Genomic DNA, 12,542 nt, shown 5'->3' on the forward strand with positions numbered 1-12,542 from the left:
CCTAAGGGCGCATCAACAGAGGAATGGATAAAGAAGACGCAGTGTATATATATGGAATGCAGTACAACTCACCCATAAGAAAGAAGGCTGTTTCGCCATTTGGAACGGCTTCTAGTTTCTTAACGAAGGCAGACTTCCTCCCCGAGGCCTCATAGTCTGAAGCTAACCTGCCTTTTTGTCTTCACTGTTTATCTGTCTGCCCTCTGTGTTTGGCTCACACTGGGCTGGTTTCCAGGCAGTGAACGTGGCCTGGGACTTCCTGCCTCTGTGCCTCGAAACACACAGGTTGTTCTCTTCATGGGAAACGTTTCTGCGTTCCCATGCCATGCTCCTCCCACCTCTAACTGTTCAAGTCACGTCCAGTTCTCAAACCCAGCCTGCACGCCAGCTCCTTCATAAAGCCACGTGCTCTCCCAAGCCCACAACTCAGTGGGATCACGCTGTCCCTCCCCTGCACCGCTTTGTAAAATCCTCGCGACAGGCCTCATTTTCTGCCCCGTGTTCTACTTGGGTGTATTCCTGACCATCCTCCCGCGTGATCATGAAATTCTCAAGCACAACTTCTATGTCTTGTCCATCTTGTCATCTTCAATCTAGGATGGGTAGACAAGTAGTATAAAGATGAATGAGGGGGGAGGGTATAGCTCAAGTGGTAGAGCGCATGCTAGTATCTTGGGCTCAACCCCCAGGACCTCCTCTAAAAATAAATAAACCTAATTACGTCCCTCCTCTCATCAAACCCCTCCCCCCCCCAAAAAAGATGAATGGGATAAAATAACAGGCCATGTTGAAAAACAGGGTCAAAAGTAGACCAAAAAAATTGAAGACAATACCCATTAAAAAATTAGAAACAGGAAAGAGGAATCCAAATTGTGTCAGTTCTGGGACGACCCAGAGGAGAACGTGAAACTCTGGGTGGCAGAGACCCTGAGCGGGAGAAAGACTTCACTACTTCACCGGCTTGTGCAGCTGTATTTTAAAATAGAGGCTACTGAGGATGGAATTTAGCCTGAACATTCTGGAATATTTTCTTAAAGAAAAACATTGGATCTCTGGAGACAACTCCACTGAAGCTTTGCGTCGGAAAGCTGGCCGGATGGGGGTGGATTCTGAAGTCTTTTTACTCTGGAGTTAACTTGCTTTTGAGGTACTTTATAGAGTGTGTGAGAGCAGGAGCGTTCAGCAGGGAGCAGGCTTCCGAGTGCAAATCTCCATCCTTAAAACCATCTGCTCTGAACACACATGGAAACCGTTACGTGTGGACCCGCTGAAATACGCTAAAAGGAAAGGTGATTTACATCATCTCTCCCTTCCCATTTGCTTTTTGGGCTGTCATTAGAGTGAGGAACCTAGTCAGAGATTAAAAGAAAATAAGAAAAACAAAAATATTACTTCTCCTCCAAAATGCCTGCAAAGTAAGGGGAAAAAATACTTGCTTCTTATTACTGCAAGAGAAAACTGAGACTGAAGCCGCTAGCAATGTGAAATCTAGTGGGTACGTTTTTCCCCTAGTGACTCTCAAAGCAGTAATATTTCCCCTCTTTTCCTTTTCTTCCTTTTCCCTCTCCTTTGTTACACTCATGAGGCTTGCTGACAAGGACTGTGAAGAGGCTCTGTAATGATCCGCAGGCATCCCCAACACGGGGGCACATTAAAATGCATCGAGGAGCCCTGTAAGTCGGGGAGGAGCATCACGGAGCTTTGTTCGCTCGCTGGGGAGTAAAATGTGCTGGTGTTCCTGGGGCTCTGAGTAGCAGCTCAGTGGAGAGGCGGGGACTTCATGTCCCTGGAGCCTCCCTGATGGTGTTGGATTTCTGGGGTGCCCCAGTGTCCCAGCTGTCAGAGGTTTCAGGGAGGATGGATGTCAACCTGGAGACATGGAGATGGGCTAGGACCTGCCTCTGTGTTGAGAAGGGGTGGTGGGTACCGGAAGGACCTCCACCCACCCAGATACTAAGTGTCTTACGTCAGGTGCTAAGTGTCTCACATCAGGCTCCCCAGAAGCAGAGCCTGGGACAGAGACATTATGCAAGGGGTTAATTGAGGCAGGGGTGGAAGGATCAGGAGAGGACGGGTGGGGTGTGTGTGTGTTTGTGGGGAGCAAGTAAGAATGTGGCTCCCTTGGAGACCAGCCTGATTCCACGGGGAGCTCCAGAGCATGAATTGTACCACACAGCTGGTCCCTTTAGAGGCAAGTGGGCTGGACTTTTGTATCACACATGGTCACTGATCACTGGTCATGGGGTAGGGACAGGACAACTTCTACTAGGGCAAGAAGAATGCCTTATGAGAGGGGCCAGTGGTGAGTTACCAGCCGTATTAGTCCTCTCAGGCTGCCGTGACAAACTCCCACACACCGGGGCTTAAACAACAGACATTTATTGTCTCACGCTCTGGAGGCCAGAAGACCAAAATCACGATGCCGGCAGGGTTGGTTCCGACTGAGGGCTGTGAGGGAAAGTCTGCTCCAGGCCTCTCTCCTTGGCTTGCAGACGCCCTCTTCTCCCCGAGTCCCCTCATCTGTCTTCCCTCCATGCACACCTCTGTCCAAACAGGAGGAGGATCTTTCTATAAGAACATCCGTCATACTGGGTTAGCCGCCCTCCACCCTCCATGACTTCATTTTAACTTGATTACCTCTGGATGGACCCTATCTCTAATAATCAGAAACATGAGGTGCTGGGGGTTAGAACTACACCATAGGAATTTTGGGGGTGGCACAATTCAACCCATAACACCAGCCAGCATTTTTCAGCAGCTGGGAGCTGGCTGCACCTACCAGCTGGGAAAGAGACCAGGGCAGGGCACCACCAGCTTCCACGCCTGAAAAGCAAGCACTCATAACCACTGGTTTCTTCTGGCACCTTCTTCTTCTCAAAGAGGGCTAAAGGTTGTAAAACACAGATCTTAGCACAGAGTTGTTCTGGAAAAGCCCCTGTCTGCACAAAGACACTGTGCCACGCAGGAAAGTGGAAAACCTGGGGAGAAGGCAGAAGTGAGGGGAAAGGAGAAAGCTTTTTTGGTAAGAAAAATGTATATTAAGTCTCATGTCACATTATCAACATTTACAGCAGCAATATATTTACTGAAAACAACTGAGGATTTCTTCGAAGCTGTTTTTGCCTTAGGAGTTGTCAATGGAGAGGTACAGTCGGAAATGTGTTTTAACAACTTTATAAAGAGTTCCTTTGTGTGGTTATGCTATCAACTGGATACCATTTAAGTTCACTCTGTTCATTTTAATTTTGATTTTCAGGGATTTTTTAAAAGTTAATTTTGTTTTATAACTAGGTTCTAAAATTAAATCTACATAATAAGATGTATTCAAAGAATACTATCTCCTCTATTCTATTCCTTTTTCTTTCTATAGGCAACCACTAACATTAAAAAAAACCTCTTCTATCATTAAAAAATTTTTAATCAAATTTCTATATGTATTCACATCCCTTTTTTTCTTAGCCTACCATAATTACTATTATCCACCTTGATTTTTCCATTTGGTCATAAATCCTAGAGATCACTTCATAATGGAAATCTTCATTCATTTTTTTTAATAGCTGCATAGTACCCTAGTATTTTGGAGATGTACCCCAGTTAATTTACCCTTCAGCTACCTGATGGACATTTGGGTTATCCCAAGTTTTGTGCATTCTCACAAATAATGCTGCAATAAGTAGACTTTTGAGTACAGGGTTTCAAGTCTTTGTCAGTCAATCAAAGATTTGAAAACCTGTATTCAAGGGGCCAGTCCTTGGATTAGATCCAGAAGTGGGATGGCTAGACAGGGTAAAAGAGAAACACATGGTGTCAAATTTTGGATTTTTACTAATCCATTAATTCATTAGGTGTTGCAAAAAGGTGAAATTTAAACTCCATAATTCTTCATGCATTGGCTGGAACAGTTCAGTTAAGAGAAAGTTCCTTTTACCACCTCTTGGATTATACTGAAGGACAGTCCATGTAGGGAAGGTAGGATAGATGCTTGATTCTTCCTTTTTCCTCACTGATTTTCACAATCATGAGTTGGTTTGCAGGCATCTTCCAGAGAGAACAATGATGAACATATGGATTTAACTATATTTGATGTGTTTCAGACCAATGGTATCTTGGAACAATCTTAATTTGCATTTCCCTTATTATAAGTAATCTTTTCATTTGTTTAAAAGTCAGTCCATTTATTTTCCCATAAACCATCTATTCACATTTCCAGATTAATTTCTGGTAGAGTTGTTGGCTTTTTTCTTATTTTTAGAAACTCTTTCCAAATTAGGTTCATTGCCTGTCTGATGTATGACATTTTTCCCTTAGTGTCATTTGTCTTTTTACTTTGCTTATGATTTTTTTTTTTGCCATAAAAGTGTTTTTCTTGTAATCAAATTAATCTTTTCACTTTTTGCGTTTAGATTTCAAGTCACAATTAGGAAAGTTTTACTCACTCTGAGGGTAAAGGGGAATTAACCCATATTTTCTTCTAGCATCTTATTTTTTTTAACATTTAAACACGTATCATTTGCTGATGTACTCCATCAGTAAAGATTCCATTTTACTTTTTCCATGATAGCTATGCAGTTATCCCATTGCCACCTATAAAAAAGTTCATCTTTTCCCTACTGGCTTAAGATGTAGTCTTCACTGTACACAAAATTTTTCATATTCATGTGAATTTATTTCTGGATTTTTTATACTGTTCCATGCTTGTCTGTTCATGAACCAATACAAATCCTTTTAAATTAAAGATGCTTTAGGCTCTGTGATGCAATGGATAGCTCATTGAGCTTCTAAATTAAAGATGATTTATAGTGTGTTTTAGTATCTGCCAGCTACCCTCCCCTCTCCCCCATTCCTGTTATTTTTCAGGATGTTATGCTTGCTTGTTTGTTATTCCAAATGAACTCTACAATCAACCTCTCTGGCCCAGACAGAAAAACAGATTTTAAAATGTAGCTTGCATTAAATTTATACACTGGCTGATTGAGAAGTGATTCTGATTTTGATCCTGGGTCTTCCAACCCAAGAACATGGAACACCTTCCCATTTATTCAAGCCTATTTTTGTGTCTTTCAGGAGTGTTTTAACAATTTTCTTCGTATGGGTTTCAGACACTCCGTTGTAAGATTTATGCCTAAGTGTTTTCTTCTCTTTTTCACAATCATAAATGCAATCTTCTTTTATATCTTACTAGTTTTTTGTTTATTGTATATAATGGGTATTTATTTTTCTTTGTTAATTGAAAAACATTTGCTACCTTATTAAATTATTTTATTATCCTAGTAGCTTTTCCTTTGATTCTTTTGAGTTTTCCAGATATGTAATCATGAAGTGAAGATTTTTTTTTTTTTGTACTAGCAGCTTTGAAAAAATGTTTGAAATCTGAATCTTTAAGAAAGTATGCCTCTTAGGAAACACTGAATGGAATCAATGCAGTTACCACAACTTGCTGGCAGGTACTGGGAAAAATACATGCAAGGGAAGAAAAACAGAGCTTTTCAAGTACTCAGTCTGGCATCTGAGTTGTAAAGCTGGAGACAGCACTGCAGAAATGTGTACTTAACCGTCTCTCTCGCTCTCCTTTCTCTGAAGCTCCTCCTTCTGTCTCCCTTGCTCCACTTCCCTGTGCGTTAACACTTCCCACAGTGCAGAGCCAAGCATCTTTCTACCTTTTAAGGCTCTTCTTGTACCTGCTCTTTACTCCAGAGCCTGTGTCTCTTACTCATTTTATCACTTTTTTTGGTCTTAAAAATATTACATAAAATATTTCACTATATACGTTTACAGTTTTGTTCTGAAAAAGACTGATTTTTGTGTCTAATGCAAAGCACACAATACATAGCTTAGCTTTTCTTGATGATCTTGGATAGTAAGAATACAGTCGTTCCTCCGTATCCTCGGAGGGGTTGGTTCCAGGAGCCCCCGAGGGTACCAAAATCCCAGGATGCTCTAGTTTCTTATATAAAACTGCCCAGTGCAAAGAATAACGTTGACCCTCCCTGTGTACAGATTCAACACCGTGGAGGGTCGACTGTGATGGTGAAAATCTCCGTCTAGTAGACTGCTCCTATGTGCCAGATACTGTGCCAGGAACTCATCTTTTTACTCAAATGTTTATTAAGTGCCAGGCACCGTTCAAAGGGTTGTGGATAAAGTCCATGAATTCTCAGCCCTCACTGAGCTTACGGTCTAGGAAGAAAACAGAACATAAATGAAGGAAATCAACAAAATACATAGGGCCTATCTCAGCTCTTTTCTTCTCAGAAGTAGAGGTTGAGGCCAGAGTGGAGAGAATGTTCTCGTAAAAACATTGGCTTTTACCTGGCAGGAGATGGGAAGGCACTGGAGGGAGGTTTTGGGACAGAGGAATGATATAACATAATTGATATTTTCACCAGATCATGACAACGCTCCAAGGCAGTAATTCAGGCTCAAGAAATGGGATAATGTCCTGATGGTCATACAGAGCGAAGCCAAGATTTACCCCCAGATGCCATTGCTCTGAGGTCCTCGCTCAATCTACTAGGGGTATTTCCTTCCAAATGTATTAATTGCAACATTTTTATTCTATGTGCCTTTTTTATGCCTCCTTTATGCCTACACATTTCTGCTTGATGGAGAGTTAAGCTGTGTTGGGTCTGTTTTCTTTCACTCATTCCAAAAATATTTATTTACTCCCTGCTGTGTGCATGGCACCGTAAATTCTATTGCAGGAAATAAAAGAGGTGGAAGACAAGGTCCATACTCCCAAGAAGTTTACAGACAAGCTCTAAAGAGAAGACAGGTTTGTATTTATTTAAATCCAATGATTTTTACTTTTTTTGGGGGGGGGTCCTATTTTATTTACTCACCTAAGAGAACACTGTTATTTCCTTTTAAAGAAGCCCATCTGAGAACTGGAAGCAGACAAAATGTGGGGTTCCCTCTTCGATTTTATAGATTTTTGTCTTCCAGCTTGACTGTTCAGTTAGTGCATTAAAGGATGACTCCTTCCCTCTCCAACCCTAAGCCTTGCAAACCCGGTCTGTGATCAGAAGACCCAGCTGTGCACTTGCTATTTGTCGCCTCATTGCCAGGAATAAAGACACAGCAGCGATCCCTGCTCAACTGGCAATGCTGCCAGTGACACCTGAAGCCAAGTAAAACCCAGCTCAGCAGTTTGGTCATGGCTTAGCATCGGTCAGGGTGGTTCCTGGGCTGCCCCCACCCCCCACCCCAGGTCAGGTTCTGGGGGTCGGTTCTGTGGCAGTTGGCAGAAATATTCAATATGTGTCTTTGCTTTGACTGGGAGACACGACAAGGCTCATTGGCAATTGTTGAGTCAAGTGACCGTTCTGTTTACCTTTGGCCACCATATCAGTTATTTTCAGGACTCAAGAGCCCATCAGTCAAACCCCTGACCTTCCTGCTAGAGACTCAGGAAAGCATTACATTTAGGAGAACAAGTTTTGGATACAGACAGAGAACACAAGGATTGAGGATCGACCTCAGTTGCAATCTATGGACTGTGCAGTCTGCAAGAAATGATTCATGAAGACACCTGATCTTCTAAATAACTCATGTGAACTTTATTTGGGTCTTGCAGAGGCCACAATGGGAGGTTGATAGAGTCGTAACTGGTCTCTGTGGCTCTTAAAATATCCCAGTTTAGAAAGCCCGCCCACATTCTGCTGGAGTTTGCCTCCCTGCGCCATGTGAACACACACTACCTCTTTAGGCTACAGATTAGGACACATCCATGTCCTGTTCTGGAAGTAAGGAATGACCTCCATCTTAGCTAACTTGGTCTCAGATAATGCATTCTGGGAAGCCAGTGGATCCCCACACTGGTTTTCTGTAGCTATTCTTTAATGTTCTATAGTCCTGGAACTGCTACCCTTTGCTTATCACAGCTTCTTCTTACAGAGTGATGTAATCTATCCATCCATCCATTCAAAGAATAAATGTTCCTTAAAAGCCTATTACATGCCAGGTGCTATGAAACCTAGCATCCACCCTTCCTCTTTGGGAGGCTGATGATTCAGGAGCTTCATATTTATGCCTTTTGCTTTTCTGTTTAAGTGTCTTTGATGTGATTTACACAAGGGAAAACTTCCAGGGAACTATGATGACTTTGCTGGTTAAGTTTCTGTATGCGAAAAAATCTCCAAGATTCAGTATTAGAAATTATTATGATGAGGAAGTCTTAGTTTATTTGTATGGAAAGATCTACTTACTAATGGTGAACTTGCCCCCACCGCCCCCTACACACACCAAAGGAATCAAGAAGATAGAAATGACTGTAAGGAAAATTACTGTTAATTTATTTTTTTAAAAAGTAAGTTGTTTGGACAAGTTCCTCTGGGCTACAAAAACATAAGCAATATTGGGGTCAGTTTCTGAAATAAGACTCAAGATACCTGTTACATGAACTAGTTGAAAATTTCCACCCAGAATAAAATACTGGAAACACGCAGAATTTAGCCTGCCACATAGTTTGCACCAATTATGAAAAAATCAGAATTCTTTTTTATTGGTAGTAGTTGAATTTAACTATGGATCTACCAAAAAGCATACAAGCATAAGAATCTAGTTTTTTTCCATTCTCATATCACTTTATTTGTCACTAAAAATGTATTTTTACTGTCAATTCCCACTTAGATTAAATTTTGTGTGTTTGCAAAGTGTGTATTCAAAGGAAAGTAGTATAGTAGATTGTGCTAATGGAAGGACATTGAGGCTTGGGATACTGGGTTCAGTGGCTAGTCTATTTACTACAACATCTCTTCCAATGAGAAGAGCCCCAGTTCTACCCCAAACCATCACCCACTTTCAGATTTCTTATTACCTTTGTATGTGTGTGTCAGTGGCAATATAGTAGTGATAGAAGAAACAACAGAGCAGAACTAAATGCAGGGAAAATACCATTTTCCCCATTACACCATCTCTGAAGTCAAGATGTTTCTTACATTTGATGCATCTTAGATTTGAGGAAATGTAGTTACCAGTTGCTGGCATGCAGGAGTCTTAATGCCGGCCAGTTGGTTGAATGCATTCATGTCTGTTTCAGCTTGGAATCCCTGCCGTCCCAGTAGAGTGTCTAACACACGCATAGCAGGCTCTCAAGTATTTATTACTGAAGGCAAATACTGAAGAAATATCACTGAAGAATTCTGGAAGACCAGGAACTTTGGAGAACGCTGGTAGCTAATTTAATCAGTGACAGTGGCGTGCCCCTTTCAAGATTAGATTGCCTCATCCAAATTCTTATTTATCAAATATGGTCTTTCATGCACTATCTGTGGCCTCTCCATTGAGCAGTGCAGAATCAAAGGTATCCGTGAAAGTGTTCCCAAGTCCCCTGCACTCTGAAAGTCTTGCAGTTACTCCCTTTGAGCTTTTGGAAGATCCCAAGTATGATGACCCCTGAGAAGCCAGCTCATTTCCAGGACCACTGACAGCGAGAAGACACCTTGGATTCTATCAAACCCAAGCATGGCATGGAGATGACTCCTAGGGGTCTTCAGGTTGTTGCCTCCTCAAAATATCTTTTGAGTGCCTCTCATGTGCACTGGGGATGCATTGGTGAGCAAGGTAGATGAGGTCTCTGATCCAATGGAACTGATGTTCTAGACTGCTGGCATTAGTGTGTGTAAAAGTGTTAGTGCAATGGCCAGCATTCAGTAGGTGTGCCATGAGTGTTAGTGTCCTGTCTTTCCTGATAGAGTTCACCTGCTAGAAAGGGCAGTGAAGCCCTGCATCTGCCCATCCACACTCTCAACTAGCTCTTCATCCCCTGGTATTGTTTTCTTGCAGCAAAACTTCTGCCTTGGTGAACTAGAAAAAGACATGTGGTTGCTACTAATGGGAGGCTAGCTTGAGGAAGCCACAGCAGACGTCCGTGCGTATTAGAGTCTAGGAAAGTGTTCCCAATCCTTTAAGAAAATCATTACTTGGCTCAGTGCAAGCTAATTGCATTTGTTCAGTCATTGTGAAAATGGATGCAGATGGGATGCAGAAGCTAAGAAATACCCCACTGGTAAATCACAAATAAAGCCCCTTGCTCAGGGGACACTGTTGCCCGAGATGAGGTTTTCACCAAGAAGTGGGAAGTTGCTCAGTAAATTTCTCTTTCCTGCTTAAGTGACTCTTTTAATTAGTTTTTACTGACCTACTCCTCCTTTCACACAAAAGGTGTGAACAGATAAAGCATTGGGCTTGTTGACAGTACCTTCCAAAGTCAAAGAGAAAAAGTGAGAGTGACAAATTTGTTCTGGCTTCGGTCTGGGACAAAGCTTTGTTGGGATCTGCAGCTTTGATGATGAGTGTGGTGGAGACAATCCTGTCCTGTTATCTCCTTATTTCTATGTTGGTGCGATAAGAGCTTACTTTTTGAGTAAAATGCCATGTTGGGGTTAATGACCCAAAAAAATGAGAATCAAATTTTAATGGGAAAAAGTGTACAGCATTATGATAAAAACATGTGCGAGCTCTCTATTTAAGCGGGACAGGTTAAAACCCCAGCATAGATCTTCTATCTCTTAAAGCTGTCCTTTCTGTTGGTTTGGTAAATGATGCCATCTTGTTCTCTTTTCACTAGTAATTAAACACAAAGTTGTGGTGTCATTTTTGTTATTTGCTTCCATGTGGTAGAAATTCTGATTGGTTTCAGAATTTGGGGACAGACATTAATCCTGATTATTAGAGGAGCAAATGTTCTAGAAAACTTGTTCACTAACCTTATCTCCTCTATGGAAACTTAACAGTAGCCTGAAGAAAAATGTCCTATTGAAGGTCTAAGATTATTGCCTCAAGTTGCCCAATCTCCAGGACACACAAGCGTATGGAGATTATTTGAGAAGGATGGGGTTAATAGTAGGCAGCTGGGAAGGAATAATATTGAGAGTCAAACATCTGGGCCAAGAACCCCCTGCCCAACCTGCCAGTTGGCTGGTCGACCAGTTGGTTAGTCAACCACGTAGGTGAAGGGACTTGCTGGAGTTGCCACAGCCAGTCAGTGCAGCACCGTGTTAAGAATCTAGGTCTCCCAAACTGGCCAGGGCTGTTTCCACCTTTAAGAGGGAACGTTATACTCACTCCTCTTAGATATCCTGCAGGTCCTGGAATGAAAGAACCTTGGAAGTCTCGTTAAATCTTACATTTGTTTGCAGGGCAGGTTTTATGAACTATATTCCATCTCCAGTGATTTGGTTTCCAGTTCCAAATAGAAAGTAAGGCAGACATCAAGTTTCTCATGTTAGGACCAGGGGATCATGGGTTCTCATAGCTTCCTTAAGGTGCCAGGGCCTTCCATCAACAAAAAAAGGCTCTTTGCTATGATTATGGAGAACGATAAACACGGCAGTGCAGATACTGCAGGCATCCTGTTTTCATTTCTTTTGGATACATACCCAGCAGCAGGATTTCCGACTCATATGGCAGCTCTATTTTTAATTTTTTTAGGGTAATATGGATGGTCCTAGAGGACATGGTGTTAGTGAAATAAATTAGACCGAGAAAGACAAATACTGTATGATGTCACTTATATGTGGAATCTAAAAAAGCCAAACTCATAGAAACAGAATGGAATGGTGGTTACCAGGAGCTGGGGAATGGGAGAAATGGAGAGGATGCTGGTCAAAAAGTGCAGACTTCCGCTTAGAAGATGAGTGAGTTCTGGGGCTCTCATGCACAGCTGTGGTTACAGATAGCAATGCTGTGCCACTGGCAATACCTGAAAGTTACTAAGAGAGTGGGTCTTAGACATTCTCATCACAGGGGGAAAAAAGAAATGCCATGATGGAGGTATTAGCTCCCACTGTGGGGTTCACCACATTGCAGTATATAAACGTATCAAATCAACACACTGTATTCCTTAAACTTACACAATGTTGTATGTCAATTATATCTCAGTAAAGTTGGAAAAAGACTTCATAACAATTTATTGTAGCATCTGAAAGCACTGAGGCGAAGGCTCCTATGACTTGGGTAACTAACCATTCTAGTTTGCCTAGAATGAAGGAATTTCCCAGGAAACTGGAACTTTCCAGTGCTAAAACTGGGAAAATTCTAGACATCCTGGAAGGAGATGCCGAATGGATCTGTGTCAGGAAGGAACTCTATACATTGCAAAGGTGAAACACACACACACAGACACACACAGGATTCACAGGTCTGACCTTGGAATATTTGCCACTTTGTTAGCATCCTGGATCACAAAAAGATAAAAAGCTTTCTTTTCCATGCCAATAGTGGTCACGCAAACATAGTGAACGTTCCTAAAACCCGTTGGACTTCCTGCAGAAATGTGGCCAGCACCGACCACACAGATCAGGATGGGCAAGGATTCTCTGTCTGCCCAGGAAAGCAGCATCATGATGGGAAGTAGAGTAGCTACCGTGGGCAGACTAAGTTGATTTTCCATAAAAAAGGCTAAAATTACAAAGAAGATGGTGCTGAGACTTGAATGAGGTGAGCCCAGCTGCAGATCTAAGAGAATGCTGGCTAGTAAGAGGTGCGAGCATTTTGAACTGGGAAGAGCTAAGAAGAGAAAGGGCCAAGTGATCCCGTTCTAA

At 42.1% G+C, this 12,542-nt stretch overlaps 1 pseudogene; it reads left to right on the forward strand.

Annotated features, from left to right (window-relative positions):
- Positions 1 to 11,982: 11,982 nt before the first annotated feature.
- Positions 11,983 to 12,542, forward strand: LOC105070790 (large ribosomal subunit protein eL42-like; annotated as a pseudogene).

The sequence above is a fragment of the Camelus bactrianus genome, chromosome 3 (genome assembly GCF_048773025.1).
Source record: "Camelus bactrianus isolate YW-2024 breed Bactrian camel chromosome 3, ASM4877302v1, whole genome shotgun sequence".
NCBI lineage: Eukaryota > Metazoa > Chordata > Mammalia > Artiodactyla > Camelidae > Camelus > Camelus bactrianus.